Source organism: Falco punctatus (genome assembly GCF_963210335.1).
Source record: "Falco punctatus genome assembly, chromosome: 13".
NCBI classification, from domain to species: domain Eukaryota; kingdom Metazoa; phylum Chordata; class Aves; order Falconiformes; family Falconidae; genus Falco; species Falco punctatus.
This window is the reverse complement of record NC_137593.1, coordinates 18,313,338-18,333,071: the sequence shown is the minus strand read 5'-3', so window position 1 is coordinate 18,333,071 and position 19,734 is coordinate 18,313,338. Positions and strand designations below refer to the sequence as shown.

General features: G+C 42.9%; 1 protein-coding gene across 2 annotated transcripts in view; it reads right to left on the bottom strand.

Annotated features, from left to right (window-relative positions):
* Window positions 1–1,343: 1,343 nt before the first annotated feature.
* The window catches only part of PID1 (phosphotyrosine interaction domain containing 1), a 150,998-nt gene continuing 132,607 nt past the window's right edge, over window positions 1,344–19,734 (bottom strand). The window contains exons 5-7 of one of the 2 annotated variants that reach the window (XM_080409986.1): window positions 16,252–19,734; window positions 15,888–15,967; window positions 1,344–15,277 (exon numbers count right to left, since the gene is read on the bottom strand). The exon at window positions 16,252–19,734 is cut by the window's right edge and continues 14,875 nt beyond it. The gene's annotated coding sequence lies outside the window, so the exon portion shown is untranslated. The other variant, XM_080409987.1, reaches the window with a different exon arrangement.

The following is a 19,734-nucleotide window of genomic DNA, read 5'->3' as shown; positions in this document are numbered from 1 at the left end:
GCAAGATGTGACAGCACATACGCAGCCTCATCATACGTTACCCAGCCACAGTATTCTGCCCCTGTGACCCTAAGCTGGTCCTGAGGGCAGTGATCCTGAGCGAGCCATACCTAGCTTTCATGCCAAACCCTGACTCTTTTCACTGAAAATTTACTCCTCTATGTCCCTTGTGTCCCTTGCCAGCCCTGGCATACCCCTTTCATACGCGCGTGCTTTGGAAAAGGGGCCAAGTGACATACAGGGGAAGAAATGTGGGCCAAGCCGAGTATTTGTTCTCTTTGTCTCAGTATTTCCTAGCTTATGCTATAAAGGCAAGTGGATCTGTTTCTCACATATCACAGCTCTCCCTCTAAAAATTTGAAGTAATGAACGACAATTTTCTTATGCAATGCTTTTCCAGGCTGTGAAAGAAGATTCAGTCCCAAAAGCCAGTATGCTAGTCTGCTTACAGAGAGCTCTCCCTTCCACCCCTGTGCAATTCTAACAGGCACAGTAATGATGTAGTACCAAAACCACTGCCCTGCCCTTCTGTTGATGGATGTTAACAGTCATAAATAATCACCAAATCCATAAGAGGAGCTTATCCCTTTGCAGTCCCAATAATGTGTCACACCACAATCCATCGCTGTGTCTCATAGAAATGAATCGGTCTTTTCTCTTTTTGTTCCTGCGCATTAGCAGCCATTTGCATTTCCCTCCAATGAATTTTATAACCAGGTTCAGCAACAGATTCTTTACAGAAATGGTTTCAGAATTTCCAAGGCACAGTGGAGGAAGGATGTCACATAGAGGGCTTCACTATTGCTGTGATGCCTTCTGGGCTGCAGTGAACTGAAAATGTTTTCATTCTAAAGGCTTGCCTTTGAAAAAGCGATTTCACCTTCTGAGTTGCTAATGAAATAACTACATTCATGCCAAATTGAGACTGGTACTGCACTCTAAAAAGTGACATGAAACAGCTGTGTTTGACATTATGGCTTCCCCTTACAAAAGGGTTTCCTCCTCAGTTCCTAGAAATTTGCATGGAATGAGCAAAGTCACAGTTGCACATCTTTGAGAGCCCCAGCGTCCTTGTCTGTTACACATTTTTCTCACAGTTTGCTCTGGGGCTGCATGGATGAAAAGTAAAGAAGTGCTAGGTAGAAACAGATGTCCTAATTAATAATGTTCTTTCAGTATTATTTTTCTGATGACCAGACGTTTGAACTTAAATGAGACCAGTCCAGGCACACCGAACATTCACTCCACCTGACTGCTTTGTTTGGTTACAGTTTTGCTTTGTTTTCTTTAATTTTCAAGAAACCTTGGATGACTTCATAGGATTGATTGTTTTTTTTAAAAAAAAAAAAAAAACAAAACAAAAAACGTCACCAAAACCTAGTTCCAGCTTATGCGTAATGCCAACAATTAATGACACGGTTCCTTTTTGTGCTGTGATAAAAGAGCATTCAGCAGCATGCTTATCATTTTCCAGGTTGTACAGAACTACCATGAGAGGAAAAATGACCTGCTCCCGGAGTGTTCTACCATTAAAAGCATTGCATAAGGAACTCTTTGCATAACCAAACAGGGCTTTGGGTCACATCAGTATTTTATCCAGGCAACTCACTTCAGTCTTCCTTACACACACATCACTTTCTTCTCTTTTGAGGTTTCTTCACCTCAGCAGAACACTTAAATGGGACACTTTATCTTTGGCAAAAGACTTTCAACTTTTCATTATGTATTTTTCCTATCCCTCACCTCATTACTGCTGAGTTTATACTGTTCCAAATGATTTCCCCTCACACATGCTCAGAACATCCTGTGAACGTTTGGTTTCTGAGTCCATCAGTGACACACATGGCTGAAACACACCCATTTGACATGCTGCCTGAACACCCATATGATAAAATCAGCCATACCCTGCTGCACACAATTGCTGGAAGATGATTAAATTGCATTGCCTAATAATTTCTCACAATCCATATTGCAATTTTCTTCGAGACACAGCCTTCCCTCCAGCACCACCACCTTTCTAGCAGTCCACTTGGCCATTACTCCAAAACCACAGCGACAGCAAAGACTGAGTGTTGCATCAGGTAACACATCAGGTAGTGAAAATTCTGCCTGTGTTGATCACTTCTGTCTCAGTGTTAGCAATATGCCTACACTCACAGCTTCACCTAGCACCAGATTGCTTGTACTGAGATGCAGTCAGAGTTTTTGCATGTGGTCCACCAGGACTTCAGCTGACATGATGCCAGCCCTTCCCTGTTCTCAGACAGTTGGACCTCTGCATTTGTAGAAATAAGCAGGAGAAAGGTGCAGCCAAGGTATCTAGCTGTGTCACAAGCAGCTGTTACACAGGATCAGAGGAGGCAACAGGAATTGCGTTCATGTTTCATGAACTGTGTTCAAGCTGTTTACAAGATGGGAGCGGTGAGCCAGCACTGGACACTGTTTCCTTGGGAATAGTCAGAAATACTAATATACTTGGATTATATGGTGGCTTGGGTTATGTGACAATCATGTGGGCATTCACGGGAGTTCATCATCCATAACTGAATTTGTGATCTCATAGCAAATGGCTTTCAACTTAATCGTCTCCTTAACACTTATGAACTCAGCCACTGGTGGTTACCAGTGTTTCCCAGCTCCTAGCCAGCTCTGAAGAAAACAAAGTAGTTCAGTGTAATGGAGAAGGCATTTTTGGAAGGAAAAAATATGCTACTCTTCTTTTGCAATGGGTTATTCATTCCTTTACCTGCTTTAATTAGGTGCAATGGTGGTCTGCAGAGCAGGGAGTGCCAACGCCAGATTTGGCACAGAAGGCAGCAGATATAAAACATGGCTTCCTTTTAGAAAAAGCACATTGGAAGTAAGGAATCAAAGCTGACTCTCTAGCCTAGCCAGCAGAGCCCGCCTCCACATTGTGCACTATTGAGCCCACGTGGAGTAGTCTATTTGATGTATAAAAAATGGAAGCCTTTTCTTGAGTTCTGAACCTGACCTGTAAGTCTGCAGGTAAGTACCTTTCTTTTACAGACAAAGGAAATTTTGCCTGAAGGTTGTTGGATTTGCTTCATTGTAAAGTGGGTTTCATTTAAGATGTCTTTGTGTGTTGACAACCTTGTCTGAAGGTTATTTCATTGTATTCTCCTTGATCAAATACTATTCACAATACAGTCGATGTCATGACCCAGTAATCTTATTTAATGAAATTCAATGTCTCCTGACTAGCTGGCAAAGGGAGGTCCTGTTCAAATAATTATCAGACCTTAGCATTCAACCTGTGACTAATATCAAATCAGAAATGACTCTGACTTTCCTCCTGTTCACCTTGAGTGAACGTTAAATTGCTTAATAGATCTAGATATCATCAAAGTCCTGAGAATCTGCACACACACTATAATAAAGGCAAAAAAACCCACCTGATGGGTACATTTAAGTCACCTCATAAGACGTCCTGTTAATTCCCTCGTCCCTTGAACTATTGAAAGCTGATGATGTTGCACATTTGTCTCCCCAAAATAATTAAGTCTTATCAAAATCCACTACATTTCATTTTCTTAACCATAACAAGCTGTTTTTCACAACAGACACTTTTTCTTTGATATCAGAAACATGAAAATAATGTGAAAGAATGAGGCTCTGCATCCCAGCCTTGCAATACCCATATCTTGGTATCTTGCTACCTTGCTACCATGGCCTTGAGGGAACTTCCAGACATGGGAAGAGTAACATACCTAACAACACGGTCCACAAAAAAGCAGCACCCTACATCAGCTTCAGTCTACAGTACCAAACAAAGCATCTGACTGGGACCTACATCCAGGCCAGAGACATGACTTTCCATGCAGGATCCACAGCTACCAAACCATTCCTAAATATGGGAGCACGAGTTAGACTAACTCTGTCATAGGAAGAGGTGGTGAAACATTTGTTCTTGTCATTTCTCAGCCCACTGATCAGACCCCTTAACTGGGATATGAAAAATCCCATCAGGAGTACTCCTGATATGGAATTTGGCATGGGCATTTGGCTGGTATTTCCTATTTCCTAGGGGAATGACTTCAGTTTGTGCATTTGTCAAAGAGCTTGGGTGGTAAAGCTGCTTACTATGGTTTGTGCAGGACTAATCTGACTGTATTGGGAAAAAGGGAGCAGCTTCAGCAGAAGAATGGGAACCACAAGTCTACCTGTAAGGAGATACTCTTTTCTTGAGGCTGCTTCACTTTTCCCAATATTAAATACTTATGGAGCTGTAGAGAAAAATACAGCTGATAAATAAGCTGTTAGGGCCTCTGCAAGGTGGCAGGTGGGAGAAAATACCTGATCAGCAGGATACTTTGTGGACTTGAATAAGTATACGCCCAGTCTACAGGAGAAATTGAGATGCCCAGATATCTTTTTTGATGGGATTTTAAGCATCCCAACAGGTGGGCTTTTTTAAATGTGTTTCATACTTGCACAGTTAAGCTGTGATGTGGATGAACCACTTAATGACTAAGGAGGTGATCAACATCAATACAGCAAGAGAGGTTATGAGGTTGCTAATGTTGCAGTGCCTGAAATGAACAAATGCTATTGACTTTATCATCAACAAAGTCTCAAAGCATTTTTGGACAGGGAAGATTGACAACGTCTGGGCAATGATGACAGCACAACAGGGGTAACTGAATGCAGCCTGCCTTAGATGCCCTGGAAGGTCAAAAGAAAAGTTATTCTGCAGTTCCTTTTCTCAAGGATCACATACAGCTGCTGTGTTTTTCCAAACAGCTGCAACATTTGTCCGAGGCAGATGCAGTAATCTGTTTAGTGTCTGCATATTTGTCTGAAAAGTGCTTAACAAACCATTGTGATCATCAGTGCTTTCAAAAAGTACCTTGCTATGGGCCAGTTCCTCTTCCATGTCTCACACTGCAGAGACCTCAAAGACACATCTAGTGTAATTTAAACCTCAATATGCAGTAAGGATAACATACATAAATATTCAGCAATACCCAGAAATATACTTACCGCTGTGGTAAAAGTTGGTAAAGCAATAAAGCTTCCATGCGTTTCAATGCACAAAGTTCACAATTAAACTTGAAAATTTCCTTCTCCAAAGTCTGTCAATAGCTGCAGTTACCATCCCAGTGTTCTTCAATAGCTGATGGTGACTTCTAACAGCCTTATTTGTATTCACACGGAGATTTTCAGGTACAAAATTCATGGCTGACTGCTGTCCCAGACCAGAGTCTCTCAGAACAGAGGTCATCTGGTCTTTATAGCCACAATGAAGTTTATTACTGGCGTCTCCCTGCAAAAATTGAAAAATGATCTGGTGTCAGTGATGCCAAGCAGGCACCCCATTACCTTTTCCCGCTGGGTCAGTGTCCAAGTGTCCCAGCAGAGGGGAAGGCAGCCTGGTCACCATCTCCACTGTTCAGTGTGACTTCCTGGAATCAGGTTAACCTCAGACACCTCAGGTCAGTGCCCTGGCTGGCTCAGAGTTGTTCCACTGAGCTTTCCCTCCAGGACCTTGTACCCATCTGTCTCCATCTATCCTCTGCCAGGCTGATGGGCTCTACCAATAAGCCTCAGCCCTTCTCTTGTGACCTCTTCCCTGGTAGGACAAGGCATGGCACCATCTTAGTACCTCCACCAGCTGGTTTGCAAGGTCTGGGATGTATTTAGTGCTGGAACCAGAGATCCTGTCACACAAAGTCAGGAACAGAATCCTTGAACAAGCACGAAGGGAAAGTTAAGTGACAGCATGGGTTAAGCAGAGGGCTGAGAGAAGGGTGGTCTTCCCAATCACAGCACGGGGCAGTTCAAGGTTCACCCTGAGTGACACTTGTGACATCTGGCTCTGCATAATAATTGGAGATCAGGAGGATATACGATGGTGAAACAGTAAGCTTTATAAAAAAGTGCAGTTTCTTAGATTCCTGCAATTAGTTGTGTTTTTTTTTTTTTTCTTGAATGCCCCAGACAAACACCATGAAAAGCAGTAGTCTGGGAAAACACTTGATAAAAGGTGACTGTAATGGCTGAACTACAGATTGTGATAATTAATCGTAGGGGTAAGAACAGGGAAAAAATAATCAGCAAAGTAAACCACTCTTTTAAAGGTTAAATAAATCTAAATGTGAGTGAATTCAACATTTAAATGAAGACTTCAAACAAATTAGTGCCTTATACCCCTTGGGTTATGTAAATGCCATCTGTATTTTACAACTTTTAACAAACTTTGCAATTTTCTGGTAGTGCACAAATACAGCATATGTTGAAGCTAACGAAATAATTGTTCATGTATGTGTGTAAATGACCCTGAAACAGATAAAGCTGAAACAATTCATGAAGCTATCAACAGTAGGCATTCAAAACAAACCAAGAAATAAGGTTATTTATAGATACTAAGTTACTAGTAATGGTTTGCCACAAGTTTCAAACCACTTAGAAAGCCACTCTGGAACTCTGTTATACAGATTCATTGTCAACCTCCTTCCTTCAGCATCACCAGAAAATCAATAGAGACTTGCCTGATAGGACCATATAACTTTTCTTGGGAAGGAAGTCTGTATATTACTGAACCTAGCAGAAAGGCAGGGGCTATTTCTTCAGTTCCTTATTTAGCAAAGCCAGTTTCATTCACAGGCCTGGCACAATGAACTTGTATTGACAAGATCACTGTAGCGTGACTATATATTTCAATAGTTCTCAAGCTGTTGAAAATTATAGATCACTGCCTCTAAAAGCAAGCAAACAAAAAACCCAAACCAAACGCCAGCCAACCCCAGACTGTGGATGATATGAGTGCTTTGTTGTCCTCTGCAGCAAACAGCAGAAAGTAACCGAATACAGAGCTTTGCCTTTGCTTTGGGTTGTGATGGATGTGAATGTCATTGTTCTACAAAAAGAAAGGAAAAACCTGAAAATACCAGTGGGCACCAGCACGTCTTTGGACACATAATCTCAGCCTTAAGGCTGAGTTGCAGTAATTAAACAGGATTTCAATATGGGATTTGCTGTAGAGTCATGTTTCCACCCTGATGCTAAAGAAAATGAGTGGGGTTTTTCTAATGGATTCACACAGGACCTCAGTGTTACAAAGCAGCTTATTTTTGTTACTCAGCAAAGTATTCCAGCATAATTAAAGGCTCCTGTAGGCCTCTTTCCTTACCAAGTCTCACGTCCTCACCAGCTGGCTTGGAAGCTGGAGCCAGCAATTGCAGTTGGACACTGCAAGCAATGCTGGTTACCATCCCGCTGGTACTCATGGCCTTCGTTCCTTCCAGAGCTCCCTTGAGGTAACCATGGCTGATATCAGTTTCAATATGATTAACTTATAGTTGTTGTTGGCCTGGGGAGGATGAGATGGGCCAAAGTCACTGCCATGTAAGCCAAGGGAGGTCAGGCAAACTAACCCACCCCTTCCAGCTCAGTCCTGAAACACAGCACAGAGCTGAAGAGATCGGTGCAGCAGCCATACGTGGGATTTCATGCCACAGACCTTGGACATCCATCACCACCATTTAAGGGTGTACTGAGGGCTCACAGCTGGGCTGGAGGCAGGGAAAAGCCAGGAGCATCTGTCCAGGCCAGCAGACTCTGTTCCTTGAACTGCTCTAACCGAAGCCAGCCCCACAGGCAGAGGAAAGTTGAGACAACTATCCCAGCTGGCAAACGTACTTTTTTTCCTTTTGAGGAAAAAAGTAAAATACCATTAATTAAAGAATATTTAAAATATCATTCAGTGTTTGTTTGGGTTGATTGTTATAACAGCACCGTGTGGCTGATGGATCCCTGGAGTAAACGAACTATTTGCTGCTGCAGAAAGGTATTTCTGCCCTGCCATTCTCCTCCTGCTCTCTTGACTGCACTGACAGATCTAATCAGTTACTTAATTGTGTTCTTTCAAAAGCGAACAGGAAAGGCAGTTCAATGGCCAGTGAAGACATTTCCAAAGGAAAACACTTACTTTCTCCTGAAAGAAAAAAAAACACAACAGTTCTCTTTAGGACTGTGTTATTGAGAATGAATGGCTGTAAATGTGGATTGCAGATGATTTACTCTACATCCCAGGACTTGGGGGATGAGTCACATTACTGTACCAGACAATGGCTGGACAAATAAAATAAATCTGCTTCTGTTAGGAAAAAGAACTATATAGTGGAAAAGAAAAAAAAAAGAGTTCTTCAGTACATTGATAAAAACAAATGCATATTGAAAAGAACTGTACGGCTGTATTTGTTTATAGCATTATAAAAGAAAAGGCTTTCATGTCTATGTTTTTCATACTTGTTTATGTAGCAACTATATAATATATACACATCACGTTTGCATTTTCTATGTCTGTATGCATATATGAAAACTGTACATTTTTTAAAACTAAGTATTAATGTATTGTCTGGCATGTCCTCAAGCCCTGGATCACTTCTGGACAGAAAGAAGGCAAACCCTAGAAATCTGCTTGCTTTGGATCTGGCTTCTGACACTCCTTGATAGATAACAGATAACAGCATCATTTTTAAGAGACCTTCAGCCAAGATAAAAACCTGTATATTAACTGCCATATTTCTGTGCTATATCAGAGAATGTAAGAGACAGGGTTTGGCTGAAAAAAAGTGAACCCCTTGGCATATGTTGATATCAAGGCATATTAAGTATTGTCTTCCAGCTCACTGAGCCCTCACAGATTTAAGGCAGACTAGTACAGCTGTCCACAGCAAGGTAATACCTAGTACAGGCTCTTTCTGGATGAAGTCTAGGAGATAGCCAGCCTGAGGAAAAATGTTGAGCTAAATTCAACATGTTTTTATTGTTTATTTCTCTGCTTATTGAAACAGACTTCAGGAAAGGAAAGTGAATTTAAGCTCTACAGTGTGTAGAATATATCCTTGATAAGAGGTTGAATCAACTGACTATTTATTAGAAAGCACAGCAGATGCTGAGTACCGTTATCTATCCTAAAACAAATCTTGAGTTGTAGGAATGCCAATCCATGCAGCCACTAAAAGCAAAACCTAGAAACTGCAACTCACAATGGGAAATTGGGAAAAGAAGAAAAGGATAAGACACCCTTATAAGTGTGGTCCTTAGTATGAAACTATTTGAGTGAAATTTTCCCAGTCCTGAAAGAGCCATGTCATTAAAAGTAATATAGATTTGTGGACAACTGCCAGCCATACTTTGCTCAGGATAAAGAAAAGCAATGAGAATTATACTCCATCATTCACCAGACTGCTTAAACTCCTTTCACTTAAATAGAAAACCATCATAATACTACAGAATATTTTAAAAATGTTCTGTAATTGCTTTCCAGAAATAAATTAGCTAATGGTGGATGAATCACAGACTTTTTTCTACACATCCCAGGCTGATCAACCCTCAAAGATACTTGAACCTGGAAAAGTCACAATTGAATGCAGTGTTATAGCCTTGCCAGCCCTGTACAACTTTCTTATAATCAGGTCCTGGCTTTCATTCCTTCTTCTTGCTGTCTCCAAAGACATTCACTCCTGTTGGCATGATACTTGTCTTGCTTTTTCAGGAGTGATGTGGAAGTATAGCAGGGTTGTGCATGGCTGAATTTAGCTTCCAGCTCCCTTTGAAGTCAAGAGAATGGTAGACTCTGCATGTCAGAGTATTTCTTTTCTTGCATTTCCCAAAACAGTGCTGCTTGCAAGCTTGCCAATGCTAAACAGTTATTAGTTTGGTGTACTGGACAGCAGCAGCTGCTGGGCATGTGCCAATTCGTCTATTAAATATCAACAGTACCGCCACCTGAAGCCACCAAGAACATGCCAGAACTAAGAGGAAAATGCCACAAACTCATCTGTATATTTATATCCTGTGCTGCTGTTGGCAGGCTGCAATAATCACATAAGCAGCCATTCAAAGCAGGTTTGAAAGCAAGGAAGCAGCTCCAAATAAAATGCAGCTAGGAGTAGAGGTGAACACAAACTTCCAAGTGACTGGCCCCCTTCAGGGTTTGTTGCCGGTTTTCTACTTCTCAAATAACTTTACTGTTGCTTTGAAAGCCTCTGATGCTGTTTCAGCTGAAGTATTAATCAGCAGTTTACTTGTTAATGTCCTGATTTGGGCCAACAGCGGAAACACTGGCTGGTTTGTTTCTGACAGAGGTTTTAAAGAAAGGGCTCCGGGCTGGGGAGCACAGAGCACTTCAGTTTTGCTTTTGGAGAGCAGTGAAGATAGCATCCTGATGTACAACTGCTTCCATCGTGGATTTGATACAGGGTCTCCAGCATACAAAGCTGCATCCATGATTATGTTAAGGAAGCCACAGGATAGGTATAGGACTTTGGCCACACATCTGAATGAGTTAAAAGTCCTCCCACCTCCCTTACTGCCCCGTGCTTGCAGACCTCTGCATTTGCTGTTTACCTCGACATATTGCGGCAATGAATACTGAGTTATCACATGGGATTCTGCAGGGTGTGCGGAGAGTAGCTTTATACTTTCTTTTTTCTTCATAACCACCTTATAGTAATGAAGTAATGAAATCATTTAATCTCACTCCCATTTTGTCCCATCTTGCAAAACTCAGCAAAGTGAATGGGAGATCTCACGCTAGAGTGCATTTCCTGCTCCCTTGCACCAATGCCATCAGTCATCATCCTCAACATTCTGTCCACCACCATTCTTCAGTGTGAAGAGCTCCAGTCTTTCTGTCCAAAGCCAGTCCTTCATATATCATAGAAACAGAAGGACTTTAGCATTGCCTCCTCCTCCTGTGAGCGGCCAAGGAGCCAGTGCTGAGGGCAGAGGGACAGGGCCAGCCTCCGAGGCAGAGTCCTCTCTCATTCCTGAATGTCTCCACCAGACCCTTCTACCAGCAGCCACGACTGAACAGTAGTCAACTTCTGTTTGCAGTAGGAGGGGCTCCTTCACACCACAAGTATTTGCCATAAGAAATCTCCTGAGGCGCTGACACCAGAGAACAGTCACCTGCACCTGATCCGTGCCCCCCAGGCATACATCAGCCTTCACTGGAGGAAGCCCAGGGCTGCCAGTGGGACACCAAAGCCTCTGCGAGCTGCTGGTGTGCATAGGATGTTTCTGAGACAGCTCTGTCTCTGCCTGCTGCAGTGTTCTGCAGAATTTGCTCCTTCTCCTGATAGGAAATGCCCAAGACCATGGAGTCTCCACTCGGATAAAGGCTAGGACTCAAAGACAGCCCCCAAAAGCCAAGCCCAAGCATTCTGATGTGAACCGTTTTCCTGGAGCACTGGCCATGGCCACTGTACCAGCACAGATGCACTCTCAGAAATCAGGCATTTCAGATTTAGGTGCTAAACAATGAACTTCAAAGTTTGAACATTGCTGGGGGAGGGAGAGGAGCCAGGAGAGATTTCAGAAGGCATTTATGTGCTTAAAGTTAAAGATGGGAAAATGCTACTCATCTGGGACATGCAATTCTTGGAAAAATCCAGACATGGTTATCTTACTTTTACTGAGTCTGCAGATGTTATTCTGACTATGGAGGGTTTTTTTAGAGATCAGATCACATCTTCTGTATGAACTAAAATTATCTATGTGCCTAATTTGTATTGTTTATCTGTATTACGTTATGAAAAATGGATTACACGTTCAAAACTCACCAGAGTGGCTGCAGAGTTTAATGAAGGCACAACTGACATGCTGCTGCAAATGCCAGCTGTTTTCCACAATAGAAGATGAGCTGAGAAGAGGAAAAAAAAGTTTTCCCAAGCTCATGCCTATTTTGCAATGATTATTAAAAGGCAGCTCCAACACTGTGTCAGGAAAGTGGACAGGTGAGTACCAATGACATTTTCCTGTCCTTGTAAATGCCTGTTAAAAAATAACAATTTAAAAAGTGAAATATGTTACAACCTAAACAGTATTTTCACACAGAAAAATAGTTTCAAACTTGCAGACAGGCACTGGGGCGAGGTAGGCTTGTACGTTGGTTTCATGATGATACAAAAGAAATGCTATGGAAGGTGGGTGACCCATAGGTTAAGTAGGCCATTCATTCAATGGGATTAAAAATTGAAATGCAGTTGAAGATAGAGGGGAAAAAAATGGGCAACAGAGAGTAGAAATGCCATGGGATAAACAAGGGTAGCAATCCAGCAAGAAGAGACCATTGATATACTATGTATCATTGACAGCAGCAGAGGCAGAGTACAGAATTCCTACCTGGTCTGCAATCGTCCGTATTTATCATGCAGAACATAAGTGGTATGAATGAGAAGTGGCTCCATTCATAATTGCAACGAAGCTTAAAAGAGTAAAGAATCACTAAAAGTTTGCAAAGAAACAGCCGATGAAAAAGTGGGGTACAGGGTGGGCAGTGTGGCGTGCACCCCCTCCTTCATCCTCCTCCTGGGCATGCTCTGGTCCCTGTCTGGTGGGTGAGCTGGTGCTGGGTGTCCCCCCAGCGCAGCCCCCGGGTGCAAGGGCACAGCTGCTGGCCCAGCCGACACGCTCACCTCGTTCCCGGCGGGGAGCAGAAGCCTTCACGGAGCTGCTAACCCAAAAAAGAGAAGGAAAACGTGTGTTTGCATCCTGTCCCCCAGCATTTTTCATCCTGCTCTAGGTCATTTCAGCCACAAAAGTCAAACTAATTAAGAGAAAACAAGACCCGATTTGAATTCCCAAGCTGAGACTGCAGCCTTGTCAAATTTCTTCCCTTGCCAGTAATTTGTGTTTTCTTTTTATTCCTCTATCTGGTTTGAGCTGTCTGCAGGAAGGGAGACAAGGCCACTCTGAGGATATTTCTGAGGTATTACCTCTAATGAGCCACTATTCGAGTCTGTCTGTTTACATTAAAAGGCACCTGATGTTGTTTAAAAAAGCTGATACAGGCTACTGATAAAATCCTAACTAAATCTCTTAACTCTTTGGATGTTTATCTACTGAGGTGTTGAATTTAGTGTGTGACATCTGAGGTGTGCTGCTAATGATGAATTCAGGTTGTAATCCCTGCAGGAGAGGAAGCCGAGTGTTCTTCTGTATGCAAATTGCTGACGATGTTAATGGCCATCAGCAAAGAACAAATAATCCTACTAATAATGCCAGCACCAGTTTCTTGTCTCTACTACAACACATTCTTAGGAAAGAGTTGTAACTGACAGTTAGTTATAATGAACATCTTTTTTCCCCCCTACTTCTATGCAGAAATATTCATCTTTCAGGCTTTAATCCAATTAAAAGCTTTTTTTTTTCTTTGCAGAGGCATCCAAAGAATAAGATGTTCTACCCAGGGATGCAAGTACCTTATAAAGCCTGCATATTTGCTTTGTTCTTAACTTCTTTTATTTACATAACAAAAGATACTCCATTTGAATAGGCATTTTAGGCTGCAGAAATATAATTTACACATCTAGTTAAACTCCAGAAATACTGGCCATGAGGACGTGACAGATTCTTGTCTCATAACATTCAAACTGCTCACTAGCAGGTTGTGACTGCTTAATTCCCTACCCATCACAAACACTACTGAGCTTGTGCCACTGATCTGTTGTAATACAAAGGCTCACTGTCTCTCTTCCTGGTCCATCAGATTTGAAGGTACCTTATTGATACTAGTGGGAAAAAAAGAAACAACCCTGCACCAATCCTGCTCACTTACAGGAGGTCGCTCTCTGGGATGGGTTTGAAACTGCTGTGGAACTGGAAGCTATTGGCTTTAGGATTATGCAGCTAAATGAGTAAAGCCATCTGCTCTCCCTAAGTTGGTAATATTTACAATAAATAATACTTTCCGATAGAAAATAAAATGTCAGGGAGTTGCTATATCTTACTATATTTTCTGTGCAATGTTCACAAAAGATTGGCCATTTCACATGATTAATAATGATTGAATGAGAAATGGATTGGAAAGTTTGAGCTTTATGACAATAGATGGAGTTCCAGTGGTTTGATTTCTTTATGTACTTTTCAGCAGTGCATCAGCAGCTGAAGGATGCACGAAATTCTTAGGTGACTGTTTTGGTACCAGCAGCAAAGCAGAATTTATTGTCTGCTGTCATTAGTTAAGCCATATATATTTAAATAATAGAAAGTACCTGAACACGATTAGCAGTGTAAATTACCTAAAGTAATATAGTTAAAATAGTTTTGAGGTAGCTCTACAGTATGTCAGTGTCACTGAGAAGACAGGAAAACGGAGCAGAGTTAATGAAACATCATTTCACTGTCAAGAGCTGAAGCACAGTGAGCAAAGGACTTGTTAGGACAAATTGTGATCGCAGTGAATGAGGACACAGCTGGAACGGCACTGGAAAACAGGACCTAACACCAACTGCAATCTGTGCCACAAGGTAATGTCAGATGTCACTGTAGTTTCTTATGGTGATCTCCATCACAATCTAGCAAAACACCCGCTGTCACCCCCACAGCCCTATTTAGCAACAGTGCTGGCCAGCAAGCAGGGCTTAAGCACACAGGGAAGAGTCACTCACCTCTGCAGTGGGCTTCCCTATCCCTGGCAGAGATTTTGGCCAAGATTTCTGTGTCATATGGGCCCTGTGGAAACCCACAGACCCCCCAGCCTGCAGGCTTTTCAGTATCATTTCTTTGATAATATTTGCATTGGCTACTTTGTAAAATAAATCATGTTTCTGGGTGTACGTGGTCAGTGAGATACTGAATAACGACACAAACATCTCTGTATGAAACAAACCGCAGACTTCTCCAACCTGGCAAATCATGACTTTTCGTTCAAAGCAGATTTACTCATTCAGCAGGTGGGAGGAACCTTCAGGTGAGACAGATCAGTGCCAGCTGATGCCGCCACCTCCCAGTGGGATACAGAAGGATCTCGGTGCTACCCCAGGATGCCTGCAATGCCTGAGGTGCTATCTGATGCTCAGGGGAAACAACAGATCTCTGAAGGCGTTCAGACCATCTTATCACAGCTCCCAGAAAGGGTTCAAAAAATCCCACAAGGTGTCTCTCTGTTTAAGCACCTAAAAATATTTCAACTGTCTGCCCTCTTCTTTTCTTGGAGGAAAACTCTCCATCGACTAATTTTGGGTACACACTAAATGTGCACTACACCCCTTCAGGGAGCTGTCACAACCTTGCTTTTATCGTAAGAAAGTTTTATTTACAAACCTGGTGTGATGCAGCATCAGCAAGGAGAAGGATGAACTCTGCAGACCGGGAGGGAGCCTTGGTGAGCTGGGCTTCAGCCAGCCCAGTATCATCCTTGCCTCCCAGCAACAGCCAAAATCCTCATGGGAGTGTGCCACACGGGTGGCAAGGGAGAGTCTGAGCTCAGAAGGCATTGCCCAGGAAATCTTTCGGAAGGAATTACCTGTGAGATATTTAAACTGTTTTTAACACCAGGTCTGTTTGCATCAAGACAATATCGTTTATGTGTACCCACACCTTGTTACAAAAATAGAAACCTAAAAAGCACTCGGGAAGAATAAAGAGTTTATAGTTGCTTGACTTGGCCCATTGGTTTCAGTTATTACCTCTATTTTCAGCACTATCATCTATAAATTCCTAGGATACCATACAGACAGTTCATTTATTCATTACACTGTCACAGAAGAACTTAATGCTGGCTGTGCTATGCAGCCACATTTCTCAGAGCAGAATGGCATTACTTTAAGACACAAAATTGCATAATTGTGTGCTTACTGTTCTAGTTACAGCATGTACAAGCGTTATATTTTATCTTTAAAAAAAAAGAGAAGTGTTCAAAAATGACCCTGTCAAATCAGATAATGAGCATCATAAGACTTTATTTTATGCACAGTAATGAAGGAAAAGCAAGACTTCCCATGGCCATTCCATGCTATTGATGATGAATGCAGGTAATTCTGGGGCTGGTACCCAACAAACCAGGCACAGGGGTTAAAAGGGTATTCCAAGAGAATTAATGTAGTGGGTTTTTTCCTGCCTTATTTCACACATACTTTTACCATTGTCTTTCATTCCTTCTCCTTTCGATTTTTATTTTCATTTTGGCTTTCTGTTCTTTCCATGCCCTGATGAACTGTTGAGAGTGTGAAAAGTGAGTAAAGTTCTTTGACCACCTTGAGGAATTCACATTATTTCAGTAAACTATGCACATTTCCTCTGTATAGGACGCCCAGCCCACTGTAAATGACATTTCTTGCTTTACTCATGCAAAGCTTTACTATACTTAGAACCAGGAATGCTTTTGTTGTACAAGACCAAAGCCACTCATTGAGAAGCTGTTCAGAAAGAATAATATTCAACTACAAACCAAACTACACGTTGCCTTCCGATGTTTAATGAGAGCTTCATTTTTCTTACCTTGCCAAGTCTGGGATGCTTTCAAAATTAAATGTCATTCCTGAGGCCTAGAGACTTGCAGGTTGGGTTAGAGCCAGACCTAAGTGAATCAGAAATTCAAATATTTATTGAATTGTAGACCTAGAAGTAGAAATATAGAAATGCTTCCAAAAAACATCAAAAGTCTTTCCAAAGGCTGCATCACACTGTAGCAACCAGAGGCAGATTGTGGCCAGAGTGTATTTAAACAAAATGCAGAAAAAGCTATAGAGGGAAAAATCAAAGCTTTCCTTGACAAAGTCCTTGTTTGATTAAATGCGCAGCATGGGGCTTTGGCTTGAATTCATCGTGAAGTTCAGATCTGTGGGGTTCAAACCTTTGTGCAGGCTTTCCGCTGCTGTGCGTTTGTGGAGGCACTTACACCTTTGAGAAGTATTTTCAGGGAGATGACAAAGCGTCCCCGAATTCAAGTGATTTTGTTACTTCACCTTCTCTGCCAGCCAGTGCCAGATGTGTGATCAGCACACGCATGGCCTCCATGCCGTGCTGAGGGCTGGCCGGGAGCAGAGCCCCCCGTTGCTCAGAGCAGGGGCCAGGCAGGGTCAGGCCCCGTGGTGTGCACAGGGGTGCTGAGCACGCACCTCCCAGCACCCCAGCAGTGTGATCCAGCACGCTCCTCTGCCGCGGGGCAGAGCAACGAGCAGTGGGAGAGAAAGCACGAAGGAGGCCAGAAGCAGCTGGGAACGCTCATCTTCCCTCATGTCACTTCACTGCGCTGGGAACGAGAGCCCGGCTCCCTGAGAAGGCAGAGCGCATCAGTGAGGTGCAAACCCATGGATGTTCTCTGAAGGTAGAACCGTGTCTAAAGTCACCCAGAGTCCTGCAGAAGACACAGAGGGCACTGGCACATGTGCGTGGTGGCTTGGTGGGGGCTGCTGCCAGGTGGGGGCTGGCACCCTGCCTGCTCCCTCCTCTGAGCTCCAGGAGCCTCCTTGACTGCGTGGATATTTTTGGAGGCTTTCACCCCATACCTGTCCCTGCACTGGCTGAAATTATTTTATAAGGTTTGGAAGCCTCTGCATAACCTTTATCCACAAAATGGGCTGCAGCCTTCCGCAAATCCAGCAATCCCATGTGTCATTCCCCTTAATACTTAGTAGTGGTCAGCTGGAGGTCCCTCCTGCTAAGGGGACCGCTCGATGGGCTCAGCCCCATGGAGCTCCTTGACGCTGCCCTGCATGGCAATACAAACCCAGGGGTTATGCTTGGAAGATGTTAATCTGGGGAGAAAAGAGACATTACTGAACACCATGGGAGTAGTTTTATCTCTCTCTCCTCACACCCCGTGTCTCTCGGGCTGTCCTGACTCTGCGGCAACACATGAGGAAGAGCAGCCTACAGCAGCTGCAAAGCTTCAGCAGGGACAGAAGTTGCCGGTGCTCTTTCCCCTTTCTGTTTTATGGCGGGATGCATAGTTGTACAGTGAGAAAGTGGGACGTTATCCAGCTACTTTTGCAGAAGAATGAAGACAGTTCTCAGACAAACACTTTAACATCCAGATATTAGCAATGACCACATAACCACTTCTCCGGCATGTGTCTCAGAAATATTATTTTGATATGAATATTTTAAAATAAAAGCCGACTGTCTTCCTGTCACTGAAACAACATTTTTCGGAAGTGCACACAGCATCAAGAAACATGTATTCTCACACACAGAGAGCCCCCCCGGTGCTTCTGGGCAGGCCTGGAGGATGCTCAGGCTCTGCCAAGTTATGCATAACACAGTTGTTACTGTGACATGCATCTGTGTCAAGGTGGTGCCCCAAAACCCCAGGTAAGATCATGAGCCAGCACACCAGATGCAATACAAACTGAGGGGTACTTCTTACCCTGAAACGTTGCCAGATTAGGTAGCAGTGGAAGCAGGCAGTGCAAGTCAAAATATCACTGTCCTTTACCAACAGGTGAGGAACTGAGACAGGGAGAAGGCGGTGGCAAACTCTTTCCTACATGGAAAATGGGAGCAGCATGAGCTACTGAGACCTACAGGGGAGAAATCTGTTACAGAGCTCAAAATCATTACCCCATCTCTGAAATCTCCATCCTGAGACCGAAGTAGCTAGCCTCAAGGTCTGACTTTCATAAACAAGCTCGAAGGGACAGAAACCACAGCGCATCATTCAGAGCTGCTGATGGTTTTCATACACCATTTCGTTTCTTTTAAAAAACTGAAACTGCTATCAGAAATAAATTAGCTATTGAACATAGAAAGGATGATGTGCCCCTCCAACACCTTCTGGAACCTGAAGAACACTTTCTTTCACAAGAACGCTTTTCTTCCACATCATAAGTTAACTAACAGCTTTATTCCCTGATCCTGCTGAAAGAGCTGATAAGAGTGGTACACAAAGGCGCCTTCACACGCAAAGGGTTGTGTATGTTGTTGTTAAACAAACATGCCCACATTAACTTCAGCCTCATTAAAAATACAAGAAAAACATTCATCCTGGGATCCCAGACAGGCAATTGGTACAAAAGGATGTGTTCTAAGCATTAAAAAACACACGAAAGACTCCAAAACAAACAGGAACAAACCCCACTGTAAACCCAGGGTAGGTACATACCCAAAATTATAAATCTTAAAAAAGAAAATATGTTTTCTATCTCCTGCCTAGTATGTCCTGAATCATGGATAAAAGGATTTAACATTCTTTTTACTCTACCTACTTTTAACAGGAAAATCCACGTGCAGATGTGGGCTAGATTCCAGTGCCAAGCTGCCTGCTCTGTTTAATAAAGAGTTTCATGCAATTTAATCCAAAGAAGCAAAGAGCCCTAAGATACCAGCACTAGAGATTCAGAATCCTAATTAATTTTCTGTTCGTCACAGCTGTCACAGAGATTCCCCTGCCTGTGCTTCTGCTAATACAGTTAAAAAAAAAAAATAATCCAATAACTATGTTTGCACTCGGTTGCAACTCCTAGTGAAATGATTAATATTTCTAAAAGGAAATAGAATATTACCAACCAGAATTATTCAGTTATCTCCTCCTTCCCCTTGCTTCGTCCCTGCCCATGAGATTGTTCGGTCATTAATGAAGGGATAAGCATAAACGCGTGGAAATACTGCTGCCTCATCACATGCTGCTTAGGAATGGGAAGCAGAAGCAGATGTTCTCACCTCTGCCAGCAAACCTGCAAGGAGACACGACACAAGAACCTTTCCACCACATGAGGAGAAACAATTTCAGGCTTGCAAAGATGAGCAGGTTACTTGAATTTTGTGGGCTAGTGACACCATTCTTCAAGAAGCGAGGGCATGCCGCACTCTCCTTCACCTGGAAGGAGCCTTTGACAGAAAAGCCACTATTGTACACACGGCAGCCGCTGCCCTCCTGCCATGTGCCACACTGCCACGTCCATGCACCCAGGCCACCCACAATCACCAAACCTAAATGAGTCAGGAAGATTAGCAGCAGCAGAATGGCCTCAGTGAGAAACA